Here is a 23062-nt window from a genome sequence, read left to right on the forward strand (position 1 = left end):
ATGGGCAAGAAACTGGAATGCAACCAAAACAGAACATTAACCCAGGGAAGCACAAAGCAAATGACTCCTGCTCCAGCTGTGGGACCCTGGGAGCAGCACTGACCAGGTGTGATTGAGATGAACCTGYTCTGTGGCAAACACAGACTTGCACCCGGATTTCTGCCTCCTCTGAATGAGGTGAGGAATATGTTGTTGGATGAGCTTGCCAGCAATGGGAACAAAACCCTAAGGTTTGTGATTATTAAACTTCAGTCTCTGCCAAAAATTTGTTTCTTGAAAAATCCACTGGTAAGAATTCAGTAGGTCTAACACCCTAGGGATCTAAAGCACCTTGGGGAACTGAGTGCAAATTTTAGTTGTTAGAGTTTTTATCATTAAGACTCTCCTAAAAGCTTGTCCTTTGCAATTTTCAGCAATGTAGGGAGATGAAATGTGTCTATTCRGTTGAATGTTGCATGTACCATTCTACTCTTTTCTACTCTTCTTTTTTCTCTGTTGCCAGCTGCAAATTGCCTGTCTGCTGCATCTCCCCRTGGGCTCTGTTTTTATTTCTCCTGCTGGACTCTCTAATGTCTCAGAGTAGCAGTTGCTTTTGAGTCTTTTATTCCCTTGAAGGGAGAAGTTGAACCTTGTGGTTCTGCAAGAKACTTACAAGATGTGGAGTTGGGCTTGATCTTACAAAGTATGCAAGTAGAGCCTGCCAAAAATCCACCTTTTTTGCAGGCAGTGAATCCTATAGTGGCTCCCAATTTTTTTTGTGTTGCCTGCTGAATGTTTGTGTCCTTTTAATTCGAAAAATTTGGCTAATGCCTTCATGCTGCTATTGTAGAGCTCTCCTGAATGYAGCATGTCCATTTTTCACTGACATCCCATGTACCCATGGGGTTTGTTTGTCAGCTTGGGCTCTTTTGTGTCTGTCATGTTCTGTTTCTCTGCAAAGCTTGAAAACGCCAATGATTCCTGTTTTCCTACTCCAAATCTGTGTAAGATTGTGGAGTCAGTTTTTGTTTGGCAAGTGTACACCTTTGTTCAAAAATTGGCTTGCTTTCACTGGCAAGGGGATCTATCTTTCAGCCAAGCCTCTTAAAACATGATGATKATGTTTAGCTAAGTGGTCCTCTCTTGAGATTTTTAAAGGGCTCTGAGAATTCCAGCTCATAGCAAATTTACCTTGGGCTTGTCTTGCATGCCTAYGTGTAGCATCAAGTCCCATCTCTCTGCCCCAATAGCCATGGCCTGAGAGAGCCTTTTTCCTTCCTATGCCAGAATTATGCTAATTCTATACAAAGACTCAGCAGTGTAGATAATGTTTGTCTGTCAGAGATACAAATCTAAGACAGTCTGTTTTTGGGAGTGATTAGACTGTTATCTAGAACTTGATAAGCACTGCTCTTTGTCTAGTAAGGARTTATCTTAACTGAGAGACAGTTGCCTTGATGCTGAAGGACTGACTGCTTTTATTCATGGCTCCATAAAATGGGACGGAGGAAAGGAAGGGAAGAAGAGAAAAAAAATGTAATCAGTAATCACAGTTGGTGGCCACAGTGCATTGATTTGTTACACCTCAGAACAGGGCAATTACATCTGCAAATGATCGTTTGTGGTACTGGAACACCRGCACAGTTTGAAACTTGGTTAACAGTCTGAAAGCTCGACCACTGCTGAGAAATCCTTGTTTCTGTCTGTCCAGGGAAGCCATATGCTCCCTGAACTTTCAAGTACGCTATGTTCTTTTAAGCCTTGCCAATGTTATCTGCTGCAGGGATTTTAAAATTGAATTAGAGCACAGGAAAGCATCAGTTGAAATTCCTCTAATAAAACAGTATTTCAGATTTGACTCTAGACTAAGTAAGAAGTAACAGTGTTTAACTAGGACGAGAGGAAGGGGGTCAAAGGGGCTGGTTTGCTGCTTGAACTGTGGAAATAATTGCCATGAAACATTTTGTTGGGTGCAGAAAGGCTTCTATCTTCCCAGGAATCAGAGATGTCTAACCTCATCTCATATTAGCTGTTTTATGTACACCAAACAGAGCTCCAGGAAAACTATTCCCTAGGCCAGCTCCCTTGAAATAAAAAAAGAAAAGTAGGTTGGATTTTTTTTGAGTAGTTGTTCTTAATGCTGTTGTGGGTATAAGGGATGAATGTTTAGCACAAGCCCAGGCAGAGAAAGCTCAGATTTCTTTGGCAGACTTGTGTGGAGAGGACACAACCTCTTGCAGAGCATTCACCCAGTGCAGTCAGATGGCAGACAGATTGCAGGGTTACCTCTGCACAGGCTTGTTGGAGCTGGCTCCCACCCCTTGTGGTGCTTCATTTGGGCTATGGATGAGTGAGTGCAGGCTGAATACTGTGCCAGTGCTGTGCCAGCTTGGCAGTCACTTCATGGCACTGCACCGTGTTGGAGACACCACCTTAGCTCACACAAYAGTCTGAGTTGGAAGGGACCCACAAGGATCATCAGAAGTGAAAGGCCCACATGGAGGTTGTGATAGGCATTATCAGCACCTTGTTCTGACCAACTGGGCTCATCCCAGGGTCATGCGGAAGCTCTGTGGAGTAGGGACGGTCATTATGTCCCTTGTATAAACAGCTCTGCACCCTGCTTGCTTCTGGAAGTGCTGCTTCAAGACAGCCTTTTTATTTCATGGGGGAGGGATGAAAACTCAGCTGGCTGTGGAACTGSCCTTGTCCCACAGGGGTTCTCCCCAGCAGAAGGGTTTGAGCCCAGCTTCCAGGCACAATGAGGAACATTTTCCCTGTGCCCAAAGGCCCATTGCTGGCCTATGCCACGGCCAGGCTGTGTGAGCTGGTGAGACATTCCCGTTCCCTCTCTGTGCCACCGTGGTGGCTGGGCAGACCCCAGGGCAGGGCACACCTTGGTGGGGCCCCACAGGTGCTCAGCCTGCRGGATTCCTGCCTGCTGAGCTTGGCATCCCGCGTGTTCTACAGCTCAATCCAGCATGTGCCCAGAACACTGAACTGCTGGTGCTTCCAGTTCTGCTGTCATGGACTTAAGTGTATTATCAGAACAAGGATGATAAAAATCCAGTCATCTGCATTTTTATACCCTAATCTTTCTCTTCATAAATAAGACCAAAGTGCATGTTATCTAATAAATTTTRTTTGTTAATCGCTTGGATGGCTGGAATATTTGTCCCCCTTGGGTTATATGTATATAAATGAAAATATTGTTAGWGATTTCACAAAATGGTAATTCAGAATAATGGAGAGTTAATCCKCTTTTCATTAGTGAGCCACTTCAGGACATACACTGTGGCAAATTACACTGCATTTTAAGTCATTCTCAAGTGCTGTGCACTAGAAAAAAAACATTAAACTAGTTTTATATTGATAGAAGTAATTGTGTGGCTAATTTGGATAAGCAGCATGCATTAGGCACAGCAAAGGAATCTCTTCTTTATGTTCACTATCTACTCTACAGCTGCCAGATGGAATTTCTTATACAGCTCTTTAGCTTTTTCTTATTTTATTTTTAACAAAGCAGAGAGGGAGGAAACAAAATGCAAGGCAAAAAAAAAAAGAAAATCTGCCAGTCTATCTGCTGTTTAATTCAGRGCATGAACACAGTCTAGTGATGCAACTAATATGGCAGTGAAAGATTTGCCTTCTGCACCATGTTTGGAGTCCCTTGAACTACTCAAATTAACCCAAAATTTCCAGTAAAGCCCTCTGAAGTCAAGGAATGTAGTGGCCCATTTTCAAATTTGTTCATTTGAAAGGATGTCCACTCCCACCACAAAATTTRTAGTGGGTGAGTTAATACTTTTGGAAATGTCAGTCATGAGCTTTACAGTTTGGTAATCCCATGGATGGGGAGGAAAACTGAGGTTTTAGAGATGAACGTCAGAGCCTCAGTGGTGCTGTGCACATTTCTAATGCTGGCTTTCCACATGTAGTGGAAGTTCCTGAGTACTTCAAGACTGAAAGCTATAAGTTGTTAGCTACATAACAAAATACTATATTTCTTAATATTTTTGGCTCAATGTGCTGTGCAAGCCCACGTGCTATGTATAAAGATGCCAAACAATTTGGCAAGATTTATGCCTGGGAGTTAAGATCCAAGTCAGCTGTAGAGACTTAAAAAGAAAAAAAAAAAAAAGGAAAAAAAGAAAAAAAAGCAGACATACACAGACAAGGACTGCATTTGCCTTTGTCCTGTGCTTTTCTGCACTCCTACCCACACAGGGGGTTCCTCCTTCACTGCTGTTGTCCTAACCATATGTACTCTGGCTGCCAACTTGTAGCTGGATTTGTGTGCCTGAAGCTTCAAATCTTGAATAAAATCAGCACCCAGTGGCATTGGTACAAATGTGCAATAWGAGAGGCTAAACAAGTAAAAAGTGGGAGGAAAAATGGAGACAAAAGACAATTTTCCTTCTCTTTCCTTCAGAAGTATTAGCTGTACTGTCATGTTGGTCACRGGGCTTTCTTGCCTTAATGCCCACTTCAGTCCATATTTATATAGCAGAATAGTTTAACTTCTTTATCACCCATGTTTTCTGCTCTTGGAAGTTCTCACAGCCCCTACAACATTGATCACTTGTGCTAGTGGTGCTTTTGATGCTGGCTTTATTAAATTTAATTTGGTGTGCACAAGTGTACATGCCTTGGTTTTGTACTCAGAGTARTCTAAAAGGTAGTTCTCCCTGAAAATACCAAGCAGTCGCAAATTTATCTGCTTTAGCTGGGAAGTAAAAGTTTTCAGCATTTAGCAAACACCAAAATGTATAGCCTGCTTGTAAATGTGGAGGCAGATTTTAATCATATTCCTGTTTTGATGCTTTCAGATTTTGCTTCCTACCTGTTTCCTGATGTCAGCTCTGAGAAAGGAGTGCAGCCATGATATATCATCAGGAATTTTTATCCAAGATGCCAAGGGAAGGAAAGAAAACTACCTATGAGTGCTCTTTCATGAGGAGTCTGCAGAAGTAATGACATATCTACTGGACCTTATATGCACYTCAGTGCAGAAGGAGATACACACAGTGCCCTTGAAATTAATTGGTGGTTTGACCCTCAAAACTGGGGGACTGAACTAGTTAATCTACTGCCATGAACATTAAATTCAGCAGAGGAACAAAAAAGTGGGAAAAGGTAGGACCCAAGAGAAGGTGAGGATGGAGAACACTTATTCTAAACTTTCAAAAATATGTGCAAATGACTTGAATCTAGTTTAGTAACGTCTTCAAGTAAGCACTTTCTCAGTGCTGAAGGCAGACAAAAGTCTSATCTAATGACTGTCTTCAGAGATAATGAGGGAGGATCTATTCAGCAAGTTCTTGAATTTTTAAGAAATGTTCTGTTCTTCCATTTCCAACCCACATGCCAGATGCATACTTCCCTTCAGGGTGAAAAAGTGCTTGCCCTTTTTGAGTATGACTAAGCAGAGGGCTGTTTTATAAACTGGAAAGTTCTTGCAGAAGCCAATGCACATGTCTGGAGCACRGTGTTTGCACTTGGGAGGAGGGTAAACAGTGCTTTGGTTTCTAAGCTTTTTGTAACTCAAAGTACATCACTTGAGCTGAGAGCTGGCCAGCTACAGTAACAAAATCTTGCTTGCCAGGTGATTCAACTAAATGAATTGAAAATGCTGCTCCCTGATACCAACCCCGATGCTGTTTCGCTCAGATTCCAAAGGCTGGCAGCAGCCATGAGGAGCTGTGTGCTTCCACTGTAACCTCACGCTTGCTGCACCCCAGGGTACTGCATTGAGYTGTGGTGCTGCAAAGGCTCCTTGGGTGGCATTATGTCTTGTTTTGCTGGGAGTTTTTCCCTAACAATAGGCCAAAAAGGTGAATTTTTTACAAAWCCTTCTTGTGATGGCAAAGTCTTTWAAAAAATTTCTCTAGAAGACCCCTGCAAGAATTTAGCAAATTCCAAAACTGGAATTCCCCAGGTACTTGCAGGACACTCAAGCAAAAAGTAGAATCCTGTGTTCCTGTCCTAGTCTTCACCAAAATTCATGTATTTCAGTTCCTTCATTTTATCCCTGCATTCTTATGCTTAAAGCATTCATGGACTGTAAAATAGTTCAGCTATTGCAGTCATCTTWAAACAGCTTAAAACCAGAAGAATTGTAGCCTCTGCACAGTTATTTCCCAGACCCTCCTGCTGTGAATATTCAAAACTAACCAGTTATTTCAATGAATTTCTAAGCCACATAAAACTTTTTAAAAACTTATTTTTGCCCTCACTCTTTATTGTTGACTGGCCTGGTTAATTGAAAACAGATTAAGCTGAGATTTCATTAAATATTATGAGAGTGTCCAAAGAAACTTAAAACACCACATMATCTGAGAGAATTTTAATTCAGTTGGAAAAGCTAGATTTGACTGGAGGGTGGAGCAATTATTGAAGAATAGGCAAAACATTCTGGGACAGATGTTACAAGTCTTAAATTGCATTTTCATTCCTAACTTTTGAATTGAAATTATCTCCAAGATAAATACACTTTTGGCACCTAATTTCTTAATTTATAATGTGATTTCTGTAACATGRCAAATTTGGTTTTCTAAAATTATGCATTATATTTTCAAAACCTTTTTTACTCTGTAATAATTAAAAATTTTCTTTCTCTGCAACAAGTTAATGAAATTAATAGCTACCGTGGCAAGTTTTCCCATTCTCAGTCCTCTCCCTGCTTTACTAAACTAGATTATAAAAGGAAGAATAGGAGCAGAAGTGCAGCAGAAAATGTATATTGCTTGGCCTTACCTGTAAGCTTAGGTGGGTGCTGTAGGTAACTGGGTCCTGTGAAGTGCGGCAGAACGACAAAAGAAACTTTACTAACTTCAACCAGAGTCTATTTTTAGAGAAGGATTTGCTGACTCTGACCTTGAGTGCTACCCACTCCAAATGACGATCTTTACATCTGCTGGTAAAACTATTCCCTGATGTGACCTGAAACATTAAACCTGGCAGTTTAGTTACCTAGTCTTGGTATGACCAAGATAAAATGACTGCATGTTGACTATAATAAAACAAACCTCATCTTTGATGTTGTCCCCTCGTCAAGGCCRATGCTATGTTTACTGCAGCATGGGGGTGAGGAGAATTACACTGCTGTTTCCTGTCATGCGGTGCACAAGTGATTTGGCACTGGTACAACAATGGGCAATGGCAGAGGCTGCATCCTGACAAGGTCCTTTTCTCTTGCATGTGCACCACCAGAAAACCATCTTCCCCACCTCTTSTCTTGGATTTCTCTAGTGCCAACACTTTCAGTATCCATCTGACTTATGAAATGCCTTTCTTTGTTGAGAGAGCGATGTGGTGCTCAGCCSTGTTCAGTTCTGGTGATGTGAGCACAGCTCGCCAAGAAGAGGCAGAGGTGCACCCTCCACCCTTTGAAAAATTCTCTGTTTCTCTATAAAGCTCCATGCCTTCCTGCTGAAGAAAGCCTAAAACTTTCCCTAGTAATTCCATGTCAGGTTCATCAAAGATCAAAGCTGGATTCCCTGGTGTCAGAGCCACAGCTCTTCCACTCCACTACTTTGTCTACTGTGTGTGGTGACCTTCATGGCCATGGGGCTGAAGGGCTCGGGGATCCCACACAAGCAGCTGCTACACAGCATCCTCTGCCCAGGTATTGTTCTGCAGCAAACCCTCTCTCAGAACTTGCAACTCACACAACAGCATTAGGAGGATGAAATTTTGGTGCTGTTGGAGTTAGGCTTGTGATGACATTTAAGATCCAGCTGTCAAGTGAGTATTGATATTTATTAAGATAAATTCTTCAGATCGATTGCCTTCTGCCTGGGAGTAGGGAAAGAAGGCAAAGAGACCAGTCAAGACAGGCATGTGAGATTGGAAGTAGTTCTTTGGTCTCCAGACATCAATCCCTCTGTTGAGTTGACCATCCTGGGAATGATCTCTTTGAGCAGACCTTCATGCATTGCTTGCCTATCTTTCTGGCTCATAGTACACTCTACTGTCATATCAGTGCCTGCATAAAGCAGCCAGCTATTGATGGAAATTTAYTGTGGAATTTTTTTCATTTCTTGCAAGAACAGAAATAGTCTTCTGTGACTRCAAATGCCTGTGCCCTACCAAAGATTCAGGTTGCCCGAGCATTTTTTCCCAAAGTATCCAAGCCCTAGWGTTGTTGTCATTAATTTTCAGTGAGACACAAATTCCTGACTCTGTCAGTTATTTTTAATGTTGCTTTAAATCCTTTCAATCACCTTTGTCATCCCTTKTCTGTTTAAAAGATAAAAGTTCATCCCAGAAGGACCAGGGCCAGACTTGGTCATGGCCTGCGGCTAATGCTGCAGTACAGATGTRAAATAATAACAAACAGTTTCAGTTCAAGTTCTGGGCACTGGATCTGCTGCTGTCTCATGCTAACAGCATCACTGTAGCCAAGTTTTTGCAGTACAAAACAGCCAAGCTCCACCCCACTAATTATTCTGATAGTCACTCTTAAAATSAGAAAGAACTTAGATGTTAGAAACCTGCTGTGCCTTCTAAGTTACCTTGTAAGGTTGTTGTGCAAATTAATTCTATACTGATAACAGAGAAACTTTGTGGAGAAGGAGATACAGACCTTGTATAACAGAAACTAGCAGCAGTTGTTTTATCTTTATCCCTGGAGGTGACCCAGTATGAGTGACACGGGTAAGATGATCCAAATAGGCAGTGCTGGTAAGAGGAAGCTGCTCTGCAAGGTCTGTGTGCCCCAGGRATGGGCAGTGCTCTGTTGCTTGGTCTCTGACCAAGGCTGTTTTTCTGATGTCAGATCAATAGCACTACAATGTTGTGTGGTATTGTTATTTTCAGTCAGGCATCTGAAAAAGAACTATTTTTCTGTCTTGAATRGCTGTCAAAACAGCATGAGCCCTTGCTCTCTCCATAGGGTCCCAACAACATGTGCAGAAGATCACTTACCTTCTGGAAAAGTCGCAGAATTGGTAAGATTGGAAGAAACATAGTGGGTCATCTGGTCCAACCTCCCTGCTCAGGCAAGGTCATCCTAAAGCACATTGCACAGGATTGTGTCCAATTTTGGGACTAGTTGTTTGTGTTTCCATTAGTTTTGTTTTTGTTAACTAAAAAATCCTAGCTGCTGAGATGTTTTGAGACTGGCCAATGACTTGGAGTGCTTTGAACCTGGACACAWAGAAAACACAGCAGGAAGGCTCTTATTTTGGATAAGTAAGCACCTGACTTCTGGAAAGTTGAATTGTTGCCTTGGACTTCTAAAAGCTAATGTTTGCCATTTTATTGGTAATTTCTGAAAATCTTGGCCAAGCTGATGATGGTGCTTTGAACACACTCCCTGTTCCTGGAGCCTTGCCAGCATCCAGCCTATTGGTGTTTTGTGTGCAGATCCCTGCTGCTGGGGATCAGCTCCCAAGGGCAGTCACCCACTGGCCCCAGCTGCCACTGACACTTTCTGTGGAACAAGAATATGGAACTGTGGAAAAGATGAGAACTARAGTCCCATCCAGAGGGAAGGTTGGGGAGGGGGGGAGCTTTTTCTCTTTAAAAAAAAAAAAATCTTAGAAGGAATGAGTTTCTTCCACAAACAAAAGAAAAACAGAAAGAAATTGTAGATTTCTGGCCAGACCACACTAGAGGTACAGTTGGAAAAATCTGACACACTAAGACTTGAAATTTTTATGTTAAAGAAAAAGCTTTGATTAAAGTTCTGCTTTAGAAGGCTTCCCTCCCCCATTTCAACCTGGTGAACTGGAAGATTTCCTCTTTGCTCCAAACTTGGAAAAGCTGGGTTTTTAAAAATTTCATGGGAAGAATAAGTATATAATTATATAAGATTGTCCTAATGGACATTTGCAGCTGTACGGAGATGCTAACAGCATGCAAAAACCATTATGTTTCCAGTTGTTTGGCAAAAGTTAAGAAACCTTATATATATATTTTAAAGTTAACTGCAAAGTAAATCCAGATGGTTGTGTCTTGCACAGACAAGCAGTCTTCAAACTAGACATAGAGTTGTAGCCTGGCTATAACTTGTTTTGATTACTGCAGATAGAGAGAAATGCTTTAAATGACTGCACCCTCCTCACAAAATGCTGCATGCCCTTGATTCTTGCTGAAGTCAACTGGCATTTATACAGCACTACATAAAACTTGTCTGACAATACCTTGCRTGCGGGAGTATGCTGTTGGGTGTTACTCATTTAATTTCTCTTTATACTGAACTATTGCTTAATGGCCCCCATCAGGGTTGGGCTCTGCTGAGACAGGCACTGCAGACCTATAAAGCAAAAATGACAATAGCTGCCCTACGTAACCCATTGTTTGAGCCAGGGTTTGTGCTTCCCTCTTCATCTGCCAGCTAACGATTGACAGAAAATATTAGTTGTATGCTTATTTTTGATTGATGTATCCAAAGTTTTATTTGATTCTTTAATAAGCATTGTCGGTTGTGTTCATTACTTCATTTCAGCCAGCCATTGGTTKTGTTGCTGCTATCAGCAGGGGAATCAGAATTATGTTGACTTGTGAGGCCATTCTGCAAATCAAATCAAAGGGGCAGATTTGCTTCACAGAGCAAGGATTTCAGTGTCTGAATGTTTTAAGTTGACACATTAAGGAGCACTTCTGAAAGTCTGAAAATAGGAGAAACTGAAAGGTCCATCAGAAATTACAGACTTGTGTTATGTTACTTTTTTATGTTTTGTGGTTTTCTTTTCTTACTCAATAAGCAAATGTACTTGTAGATAAAGGTTGATGTTGTTTGTCCAAGTCATATAACAAGCGGATATCCTTCTTTATGAGCTTATTAGGCATCATTGTCAAGATGGTAATTTGAATTTGACTTGATGGGAGTCAAATTTACGGCCCGGTGCATCTTTTGCTCTATCTGTGACAGGGCTAATAGCCCAGCATGGTGGCTAGTGTTTGTAAGAGAGTATGTGAGAGCAGGGACAAARAAAGTTCTGTGGGGGTTAGGAAGGAAGGACCCTAGTCCTGAACAAGATTCCCTGGTTTTGTGGGGTGAGGTAGGGGCCAGGGCTCTGAAACAGATTTTGTTAACTGTTCTGCTTTTTCTCTCACTGTCAGCAGAAAAAAATGTTCTGGGAGATTTGTGTTGAAATGGAGTATAGATCCCAAGGTATCGTAATGTGGAAAATAAGAACGAGGTCTTTCTTGTAACCTCCCCTTACCAAAGAATTCTGGGAAGGGCCTGGGGCCCGGGCCCCAAACTRCGGAGTCCCCTGTTGCTCAGTCAGTGCTAAGAGGAAGCCCTGCAAGGCAAACACCTACCAGAGGAATGCTATGCAGAGAGAGTACCCAGTGAGTACCTCATTCTGTGCCATGCAGGGCATCCTGATGTGGTCCTGAGGACCAAAACTGGGGCATCTCCAGTTGGTTGTCAGTTTAAACTGACCTCTAAACAAAATGACATTGCCAAAATTCAAGGTGGTTTTGTCTCTAATTTACCACAGAAACACACACAGAATTGCACCTAATTCTCATGACAAGAGAATTGGGAAACTGCCACAGTCTGTTTCTACTCTTACTATTCATGGGGATAAGAAGCTTTCTTTCTTCTACTTCTCTGTATCATTAATAACATATTGCTGCAGAGGTTCCAGAAATGTGTGGTCCAAGCTATTTCCTAAGCATAGCATACTTAAAAAAAMCCCCAAAATAGTAGATATTTGGTATGTAACTCTGATCAAAAAAATTGTCCAGACATGCTGAGAGCAGATTTCAGGTCAGAGTAATCTCACAGTATATGGAGTGCCAAATCTAGGGTATGGAGCTGGGATCTGGGAGCCAGAAATTGGATTGATATGTGCAGTCCACTTGGTAAAGATTTCTGGCTTGCTGGCAGGGCAAATGGGGAAACACCAGGGTTGCCATGCTGGTGTCACTGATCTAGTGTCCGTTCCACTGACCATGGGCAGTAACAAACCCCGTAAAGGAAACGACATGAAATCTGTGGTCCCCACTTATGGGATAAATTTTCTGCCCTAGAGAAAATCTATTTACTCTTCCCACTCTACCTCCTTAGATAAAGCTTGGCTGAAAGCCTGAAGTTTTAAATCTTTTCCAAAACTATATTTTTTTCCAATGTAAATTGTCTCTGGTGGTGTTTTTTCTTATTTATGTGACTATAYGATATTCTTTTTAACTCTTCTATGCTCTTTGCCTCCAAGTATTCTGTTAGTGAGTTGAACAGACTGAATAATGATGTCAACTATAACTTATAACAGTAACTGGTTTGAAATATGTCCCCTTTTCATTCTTCCTTTGCAAACTTGGGGAAAGTTTGCCCAACCACTACTCAGGTGCAGCTGTTGTGCTGTACTTGGAACATCTGGTCCTGTAGTACCGTATGGCTATGACCTACCATCCTTCTAGAAGTCATCAAGTGCACTTCATGTCATAAAACCCCACAACAACAAAACAATGCCTCGTAATCCACCAGGAATGCTCCACACCACCTCAGGACAAGTGCCTTTTAGTGGCTTTTTGCTCTGAGTTTGATCAGGTTCCAGACTATTTTAAGCTGAGAACACCATAAATGCTGGAAATGAGGTACTCCATTTCAGGAAAAATGCAAAATCCAGACAGTAGATCTGCAAAGCAGAAATAGAGTTGCTACATTATGAGAGAGATAGCAAGCCTGTCTTCATAGATGGCATTCAAGTACAGCTGTTTATGGTTCTTAAATGGTGTTGGCCCATGAAATGCATACTTAGAAAGGAAATCAGGGACAGCTAACACATGCCTGGGGGCTTTGAAGTTGTTATTATCATCCACATGCATAAGAACGGGAGATCCTCTCTAGTCCAGCAAGTACTGAGAAATGAATGAGTTTGGCGYATACATCAAAGGTCTTCACTTGTAATTTGCTTAAGAGATTAAAAATGAAATATGAAAGAATTATTGAGGAAGAGCAAGCTGCTTTTTTTCCCCCCTTGCAGCAGGAAAGAACAATTGAGCATCTATTCTGGCTGAAAGTGATTACTGAAAAGCTTTCTGACAACCTGGAGCAAAACAGCAGTTGCATCTTAGTTTCACTGACATCAAATAAGCTTTTGATTTACTGAGACCCAACTGGACCTGTCCAGTGCCAAGGATTGTCTTTGAGAAGCAAACAAACTTGAWAAAGCTCTTTTTTTACACAATCTCTAAAGCAATGCATTGCCAGACCATGAAATGTGATCTGCATTTTAGCTACCAGAAATATTCTATCTCAGAAATAAAAGAACAAAAGCTAGTGACAAACACCTGAAGCTTGCTACTTTCTTCATTCCTGTTGAATGTGATTTTTATTAAGGTTCTTTAGTCTGAGTAACCATTAGGAAGGAGACTGTTGTCAAGTTATTAAATCATGACCAGATAAGGAGACATGGAAGCTTGATAACAACCGTGGTCTTCTGGGAAAAAACTGACTATGAAAGCTTTGGAGGTGGAAGGAGGAGACAAGTGGCTTCCTGGAACAGCTTCTAGTAGGCTGCAAAGCGTGGGAAACCCTTATTTTTGGGATTTGAGGAAATAGTGTGATGAATTTTTGAAAAGAATCCAGAGATATTGGCAGAGGTCTAGTTCATGTAAGCCTTCCCATTCCACATCCTTTGCTGTGGCCGAGTCAGAGATGTTGTGGAAGGACTTGTTGCCTCTGAATCAAGATCACATGCCTTTAAATAGAGCTTGGCCTTTTTTGGGACTGACACAGGAATTGATGGGTATTAGTCTATAACATGACCCAAAATGCAAGATGCTGACTACAGATAATTTCCATGTTTACTTTGATAATTTCTCTGACAGCAAAAAACTTTGTATATTTTGTTGACTTTATATCTATCATGTGCTTTAACGTCTTTTCTCCCTTTTACCACACAAACTCCTATTTGAGTGTTCTTGGCTCACGTCATATTCTTTAGGTTGAAATTTCACCTGCCCTTTTATGTTCTGAAGTGGGTGGTCCTTAAAACAATTTTGTCTCTTTGTTGTCACTCGAGCAGAGTATCACCAGTCCAGCTCATTTATTGTATTTATAYCATGGAGCTACAAGGCAGTAGTAATAAAAATGAGTATGTTTCCCAGTCAGAATTAATCAACTACATTTATGAACATTGCTGCTCTTAATTTTTCTGCAGTGCTAAGTCTCYTGTTAAAACAGCCAGTCTCTCCCATATCTTTCAACCCATACACATAAACACATGCTGAAAATTTGAAGTATAGTTATTAGCTTGACCCACTGTTTTCCAGTAAGACTCTAAAGCACCTGCATCTGTGCAAGTATCATTCAACAGACCTTATTCCAGYTGTTACAAATGCTGATTTCAATATAAATTATGGATTCAGTCCTCTGCATTTTCCTGACTTACAGACAGTGAAGTGACAACCAATTATTTGAAAAGAACATTCATGTAGAGAACTTTCACATGAATGAAAATTACTTCCGAGCCACCGCAGACCTGAGAATAAAGTGGCAGAAAGGAGCGTGGAAAGAGGTGTCAGGAGATGCTTTGCTGCCACAAAGGGAGTGCCAGGGGACAGGACTGGACATCAAGCACCCTTAGTTAAGGAGTAAAACCATGAGAAAACTGTCTGTGTGGTCAGTGACATTTTTAAAAGGATATTTGCAGGAAAAGATGGCTTGGGGCTGAGGTGTGGAATGTAAGYTTTTGAGAAAATTGAGCTATCAACAGGAGGTGCTGCCTAATGCAATTATAGCTCATTTGTTATCAGAAAAGTAGTATGTATAAACAGTGCATAAAATTATTGCTAACTGTATTTTTGAAGTGTCTTGAATTGTTTAGTGCTRTGAATAAGCCTGGTTTTAGAGAGAGAAAACTACATGGCATGCCAGAGATAAATACAGGTTTTACCCATTGACTTGTCTCTTTAAAGAGAGAGGWAGAGAGCAGGTAGAGGGGAGAAAACCTAAAGGAAGAAAAATTTGAAAGCAGAATACATCAAATATTGTTTCCTTGGAAACAAAAAGGAAGATTACATCACAGGGTTCAAGCCTATAAATAGAAACTAGCAGTGCAGATACAGAAGAAAGTCTTGTTCCTAGAGAGAAAAAGTAGAAACAAAGATGACCTCCCTTTAGACACTGCTGTCACAATGCAGTCAGCACAACCCGATCTTGAGGACCAGCAGTAAATTTAGCTGATGGTACATGACAGTCTTCTCTCAATTAGCTGTAGCAGTCAGCTCAGGGAACTGGTTCAGCTGGTGAGAAGAGGTACAATTTTCAGGCTGCTATAAATATCATCAGTGTCTCCAGAGCCCTGCTATGCTGCTGTGGCAGAAATTACTGAAAGTYTTCAGCCTGAACTCTAAATCCTTTGGGCAGCCATGACAGGACAGTGAAACCTCAAGTCTATATTAATGTTTGTAAGAAACAAGCTGGGTGAATCATCTCTGTGCTCTGGTGGGAGTTCAGACCTTTGGACAAGATGAGCTGCAACTCACAGGAGTGACTCAGGGGCTCTATCCCCACTATGCCCTACCCCTTTCTCTTCTAGCTCTTTTCTTGATCCTGTGGCATTTGTGTGACTGTCATTTGTGTGACTGTCATTTGTGTGCTGAGGGCTGTGGGAGTGAGCAAGAGCACCTGAGGAGGCTCTCAAGGCAGGCACAGAGGGGGTGGCTCAGCACACACGGGGTGTGAGCTCATGGTCCCAGCAGTGTTGGGGGCCAAGCTCTTGCATCCTGCTAGTGTGAACTGTGATTGGGAGTGTTTTCTGAGTTATGTTTCCTGATGCTATGGAATATTTATACCATTAGTTACTAAACCAAATAACCATGTTTTCATTGTTACAGATGAATTCCTTTGGACTATGCAGTGTTTCATCTTATAACTGTTACTTTTTAGTGATATGAAACTTTCTCTGCTTTTGCAGCCTAAAACTCATCTGAAACTGCTGAAAAGATAGCTCCAAAACTGGGCAATTCATGCATMTTATGGGCTAATGTAGCTAAATTTGCCTTCGGAAGACTAAAGCCTYGAATAAATCATATTATTGTATAGTCTTTCTGTATGTTTAAAAAAAAATCGATTGGCTGTGGCTCTGTTATGAAACAATCCCCTTCAAATTGAAACACTGATTTGTTCCATCAGTTTGCATGTGATAATGCAGGGCCTGGTCAAATTTCCACTTTCTGGTGGGAATCATCTCAGTTTGAGTAGGGATCTTAGTGTGACCGACAGCTCACAGAGGATTATTTCTTCCCAAAGCTGACAGAGCAGGGATTGGAATCGCTGGTAAATGAAAAGATTTCTTAAATGTTCCAATGTCATGGATGCTGATGATGCTGTAAYATATATGTATGCATACATCCTTCCCTGGCACTGCTCATTATGAGGCATAGCCAAGTCAATGAAACAGCATATGGTCCCAGCTGCTTTAGCTCTAGGACAGGGTGTGCCAGGTGGCAGGACTCTACTCTTGTAGCTCTTTTTCTATGTTTTGTAACAYGGTATGTCCTCCTAAATCTACCAGAGAATCTCAGCTTTCCTTGATATGGAAGAGGAGGAGGAATCTAAGTTTATGGCCCTTGTCAAGAAAATAATGAAAACAAAGAACTTTTAGACAAATAATAAAATCCCATGCTTTATAAAGCATGGATTTACTTAATGGGAAAAGGGGTGTGATACAAGAGTTCTGAACATCTGGGGCTGGCAGAAATACAATTCTTGCTTAGGTAGACACAGCAGTCTTTTGCATGTTTCTTAGYCTAGCTGTAATTCTGGATCCAAGATTGCTATTATCCTAATAAATTTTTAAGATCCCCGATCTGTAAATGTCTAGTGCTAAGGGAAATCTGGATGGGATTTGAACCTTGTAGTTTGTGTCAGTCTTCAGTTTAATCTTGTGTTTTAATTTGAAAGAATTGTAAGGGATTTGGCATACTTCTTTTCACGGGAAGAGTGGTTTGAGTGGGAAGGGATGCTGATATGATGGCTCTTTTTTTTACTTGCTTGGATTTGCTGCTGTAATTGAATCATTGTGCCTGCACAGTTTGCTTTTTTGTTTTCAAAATATCAGTTCCACATTGTAAGTTGATATTCTGTGGTGCAATGTTTTGTCAGTATAATCATGGAGTTCTAGAAGAGCTCTTCCAACATATTGCATGGGACAACTATTAGAATATACAGATTTTTTTTTAGGATTTTTTTCCAAGTAGCCCCGAACTAATTTCTTTATTTTTCAGTAGATCAGTATCTTTATTGTCAGGCAAGCATTTCTGAGCATTGGGATGCCTAGATAACCAGCCTGAAAAAGATGTATTAGCATTTGTCTGTTAAAATGCTTTTGGATGGCTGGCCAGTCATTCTGCTATGGCACTGGTACTTGACATCTGAGCAAAASGTTGTGGAATAGCAGAGATGCAGGTAAATTGACACGTGTCTGGTGTGAAGCAGGCTGAATTAGAAACTGGAGGACTTGCTGGAGGTTAATASTGATGGTAAAACCAGGGTGTAACCACATGGAGGTGTAACAAACTATAAACTATTTTTTTTCCTTCCAGAAAATTGGCAGTAGGARAAAACATCATGTGAATTGAAGAATGGTGTGAATTGATAGAAAATAATTTTGGTTGTAAAAAATCTAAATACTCCTTTGTGTTACTGACTTCTCCMAAGCCCTCCCTACCTCCCTGAAGAGGAACATCTTGGTATTCTGCCTGATCAGATGAGCTGTTTAAATTAAAAGCACTCTGAGACTAAAATGCATGCCAGAACTGTTTTCCTTGGTACAGTTTTAATTTCTTTCTATATTATGCCTCCTTTGATTAATTCAAATATGTAGGAAATKAAAAAGATGGTCACTGATTTTTAATCAGTTGTGTGTTCTAGTCAGATATCAGCTAATTACATGTAGACAATTAACAGCTGCATCTGAGAAATGTGTTGCTTAGGCTTCAACTGAGCAGGGCGTGCAAGACTGGGACTTCCCTATGATAGCTGAGGAGGGGGAGAGCAGTCTCCCTGGCTGTGACAGTATTTGATTCCAGGATCCAGGAGCTGGGGCACAGCCTCTCCCTGCAGCCAAGGGCTGCCTGGCTGAAGGGGCTAGTTCTTCACCAGTGTAGATTTTCCTTCTGCAAAAGTCTTGGCTAGAGAACATCTTCTGGTTATTATTTCTTTAAATCATCTTGTTGTTGGCCATTATAGATTGAACCCTTTAGAAGTGTTCTCTGCATGGCCAAGTCACATGTACTGGTATCTCCAAGCATGGCCATGGCCACAAAAATGATGYAATTTTTTCATAGTTACACACACACAGAGGATTGGAAATGCAAGTCAATGAACAGAACAAAAAGTAAATTTAATTTTCCAAATATTCTCTGTTTGAATAGTCTGTGATAAAATGTTTTTCCCTCTAGTGAGAATAGCAAAGAAAAGCATCTTTGAGTCCAGCCCTGGGATCCTGCTGTGTCTCTCTTGTGAATGAGCAATGAAAAGTGGCCATTCATTGCTAAATGATTATTTTTCCCCTTCAGTGGGATGTGGGGGGAGAAACCCTCCAAAATCCAAGTCTTCTATGAGTCCAGCAGACTAAAAGCATCAGGAAACCTCTGGAGGGAAGTAAAAAGTTATGAATGGAGAATAAAATACTGGTGCAGAGCAAAAGGGCTGTTATGTATAAAGAGCAGATGGGAAAATGTTGAGTTTGAAGTTTAAAAGACAAGGATCTGAATCTCATTCAGCTGAGCAGGGGAAGTGGTTTGGGTTTCCTTTCCTTGGAGGTTGGCTCCATTTGATGAATTGTCGAAATGTGCTATAAATGTTTAAGATTTGTAGGAGAGGCTCCAAGTAATACTAATGAATAGCTAAAAATAGATATGATAGGAAAATATAAACTGACAAACAGATCATCCAGTAAAACAATAACTTCATAATCATGCAACTGTTGCCAACTGAAGATGGGAAACATGGCTTGAAAATGAGCTTTTGTTTTTCACATCTGAAAGTTTAAGGAATCAGAGTGGAAACAGATGTTCTTGAAAACAATGTGTCAGAATAACTCTAGTAACAGCCAATTGTYGCCAGCACTGAGCAAATAATTCCTTGCTTACTCTTCACTGGCTGATGGATTTTTCTAATGGTGGGTGGGGTTTTTGTAAAGAACTGATTTATTTATTAATTCATTGTAAGCAACCTAAATTATGTTGGTGCAAAAGTTTTCAGTGTCTCACTTCTTGCAATTCTGTGCTTCTTGGACATTTTTGTTGAAGAGCTGTTGATCTTCCAAAAGCAATATTAAAGGCTTTGATGGATGATTCTGGTTGTAAATGTTTGTGAATATTTCATTTTTAATACTTAATATTAGATGAATTTATGAATTATAATTGTTATTGAATTAGGAGGAATTAGATGCTTTGTTTTCATAGGAAGGGGTTCATAGAACATCAACTGTTAGAAGAGTTTTACACTGGAATAACCATGGGGGTAGATCTTGTCTACTACAACAGTAGAATTGTTGAGCTTTCATTTTTAGTGTCTGTCTGCTGAACACCTCCAGAAGAGAAACATGCAATTCAATGGCTTATGTGTGGACAGACAGAAGCATCAAATATCATTTATGATGCTATGAATTTGGTCTGTGCTGAATGTCTGCTTAAAGCACTGGAAGATCTCTGTGGTCATGAAGATGACTGGCACCAAGCAGGACCAGGCTGCAGCAACTGGGAGACCCTACTCCTTGACAAGTAACATTTTGTTTGARAGGAGGCTCTGCCCATGTCTTTAGCCACAGATAGATTAGGAGTGTGAGCTGAATCTGTCTTGCATTTGATTTTGATATTTAAGAACTGATGTTTTTATCAGCTGGCTGGACTTGCTGTRCAGATTTTCTATTTGTACTATTGTGAAATTATTGCTATTTCCATTGGCAGATGCCTTTGTCTTCAGAGTAACTTCCCTGAGAGTGGTTTCAAAAATTAATCTGTGGAGAATACTGCATCTTGTTTTGCAGTATTCAGATGCCCCTTTAATAGTAAAGTAAAAGATGTTACTGTTTTTTCTGGTACTATTATTAGTCTGACTTGCTGCCACCTTATTGTCTGAAAAGTGGGCAGAGCTCAAAGATTTGGGAAAGTCAACATGGGCTTCACTTTCATTTGGTAATCAAATGAGAAAACACTAGATAGGACGTGATATGGCAACATCATGGAAACTGCTCTGTGGCAGGGTAAGAATGGCTACTGGCAGAGGAGGAAAGAAAATGACAATTTTTTAGAGAATGATACAGGAAAAGGTTTGCTCGAATGGCTGGAGTTGTTAACATTAAGATGATGGAAGAATGTTATGGAGGCAGAAGCAGGGGGAGGAGAGGCAGAGCCAGATCCTCAGCTAGCATTGCTGGGTATTTTTAGGAGTGCTTCCTGAGAGTGCTTTCTGTACATAAACAGTCGAGGTTCCAGGAGGCAGTGGTGAGGGGGAGCAGTGTAACTCAATGATACTTGTACTGCAAATAGTACATTGCAAAGAGCAAATTGTTTGACTTTATTAAACTCTTGCAACAGATGAAGGGTCTAGTTTCTAAGCAAAATAATTGTAACCTAAAGAAAACTTAAATATTGAAAGTCCCATAGGCCCTAGATTCCTGTTTGACTTGGCTTCAGAAGCTGCACATACTGTTTGAACCTTAGACTATGAAGTAAATTTGCAAAGCACAAGTTGTTTTGAAGACTCTTTCCACAATAACACATAACTCAGCCTTGTTATCGGAAAAATAGAAGACAAAAGACAATGGGAGGGAGGACCAAGTCTRGCAAGTGGGCTTCACGTGCTCTGCAGTTCTGGTGGTGCTGGCAGGAGCTGGGCAGATCTGGTCTAAGCATCAGGGCTATGCAGGAGAATGTYGCCTGCTCTTGGGTGGGYAGTGCCAAGATTAAAGCAGAATTGGAGCCACGGGCTAAATTGGAACAGGGCAGTGTGACASAGAACCAGGGATCTGCCCCGAGACWAYTTCCCTCCACCCTTGTTTACAGGCACGGGGGCTTATTTAGAGCATTGCACCCAAAGAGTGGTCCTGTGTGTGTTGGAAGCAAAAACTGTGGATGAAGATGCTCCCATAGGAGGCCCATCCTTGCTGCAGCAACCCCAAAGCAGCCTGTGTGAGGAGGAATGAATCAATGCACCTGTGAGAGAAAGGTTGACACTCTTAGCTGTTGCCACTGCACATGGTGAGTACCTGGACAATATCTTGGCTGGCATTTCTTTCCTWTGGGAAACCAGTACTTGGCACCATCTTTTTGCATGAAACTTGTTGAAAATTTCTGTCCTCTCTTCCCTTGACTCCTTGCACAGCAGATTTATGGTCTCATTTTCCTTTTCCAAATAAAACCCTAAGTGCAAATCCAAAGGATAAATAGCACAGTGCAGACATGCCCATGGCAATATTCTCTGTATCACTGCTGAAAGTCTGAAAGGAAAAGCTGGTGAAGGCAAGATATCTTGAGTGAGAAAACTATTCTCATGCTTTTGTGCTAGTTCTGGAGGTAGAAGAGCACTCCTGTTGTGCTTTTCCCTAAACATCCTGCTGCAACTCAGGCAAACTTGAGGTATCTTGTCTGCAAAAAGGGGCTATGGCACCCATCCTCCTTGGCAGGGTTTTTGTGTTGGAGGCAAACCAGTTCCATCACTGTGCTCAGAGTTTTCTCTTTCACAAGGACAGAAAGGACAGGTGTTCATAAATAAACCTCAGCGTTTGCTCTGCACTGGGTGAARTTGTTCATGGAAATTGTGGTGGTGTTTGCCACTCTGCCCATTAACATCTCTGCTTTTCTGATTGTTTCCACCCTGCCTGMAGCCTCAACTGACATGCCTTGGGCGGGAAATGTTTAAACAGGGCACTGGGCAAGTGCCACAGAGGCAAGCAAACCTGCAGGTTTGAGTAGGGCTTCTTTCAGCTGCCTCAGTAGCACTGCAATGGACAGCTGCAGCCAAGACCAAATACCTCGTGTTAGCAAGGGTGGCTGTGGGGGAAGGAAGTTATTCYTCATTTCTCAGACTGAGCTGGTGGTTTACAGCTTTGGATCTTGAAATTGTACCACAACATATACCTGGAACCACACCCAAAATTGTTTTCATTCTGCCTTGATTTCAGCTGCATTAATAAAAAGCTTTTGTTTAACTACGCACAGCGGTAATCAGCCCCAGTGTGCAGGACATGTGGGCCAGAGGTTAGGACTTAATTGTCATCAATACAGAGCCTGGCCGGCCAMCTCCATGGTGCTACAGCCCTCACAGAGAAGGGAGCTAATGGTGGGCTCAGGAGCACTGTCTCCTGAAGGATGGAGAGCCTGGAAGGAGATGGGGAGACCTGTCTTGCAATGTCTGAACTTCACAGCAATGCAAAGCACTTGAACTAGCTAAGGCATGTCTAGAAAGGGATTTTTCTTGTCCCAGAGTTGGACATTTACTTTATTCTCTTTGGGTCAGTGTTTTTGACCTGTTGTTTTTTTTGTTTACTTGGTTTTTTCCCCAGGTAGAAGAAGGAACCCTATACACCTGTAATGGTGTCAAGAGCCAGAAGCCTCCCTCTGCCAGTGTGCTAGCTTATCTGGCAGGCTGCAGTTCTAGACGGGTTTATTGATCCCAGCTGCAAGTCATGGATGGTCAGGGAAATTAGATGGCCTGCYCTGGCTGGCTAAAATAATCTCACAATGGCCAACAGGCCTCATCTGGGGTAACAATCTCACAAGTTGTTCACTTTAAGTTCTGCCCTGCAACCACTTCAAACCATGTTGGCTTCAAACCATGTTTCCAGATGTGCAACTCACTGGAAATTATGACCTGTCCTGATGGGCTCAGTGCACAGAGATTTTGAACTGTTGTGTTTCATACACCCCTTGTGATTTAATATAGTGCTTGGCATGGGCTGAGTTACAGAGGCTCGAAGGGAGTGGTTAGTAAGGCARCTGAAAATACCACTCACAAAACAGCTTAAGCATGGTCTGCAATAAAAAACAATCCCCAGACAGACCAAGGTGGAAGAGACCCAAGTGCCAGGAGTGGTTCAGTAACCATGCTCACTGAAATCTAATCTCTTTGCTGTGGCAGGCAATAAGAGGCCTGTGAAAACTATAACCT

This window comes from Malurus melanocephalus, unplaced genomic scaffold, assembly GCF_030028575.1.
Source record: "Malurus melanocephalus ecotype Western Australia unplaced genomic scaffold, MMel_1.1 scaffold_261, whole genome shotgun sequence".
Taxonomy (NCBI): domain Eukaryota; kingdom Metazoa; phylum Chordata; class Aves; order Passeriformes; family Maluridae; genus Malurus; species Malurus melanocephalus.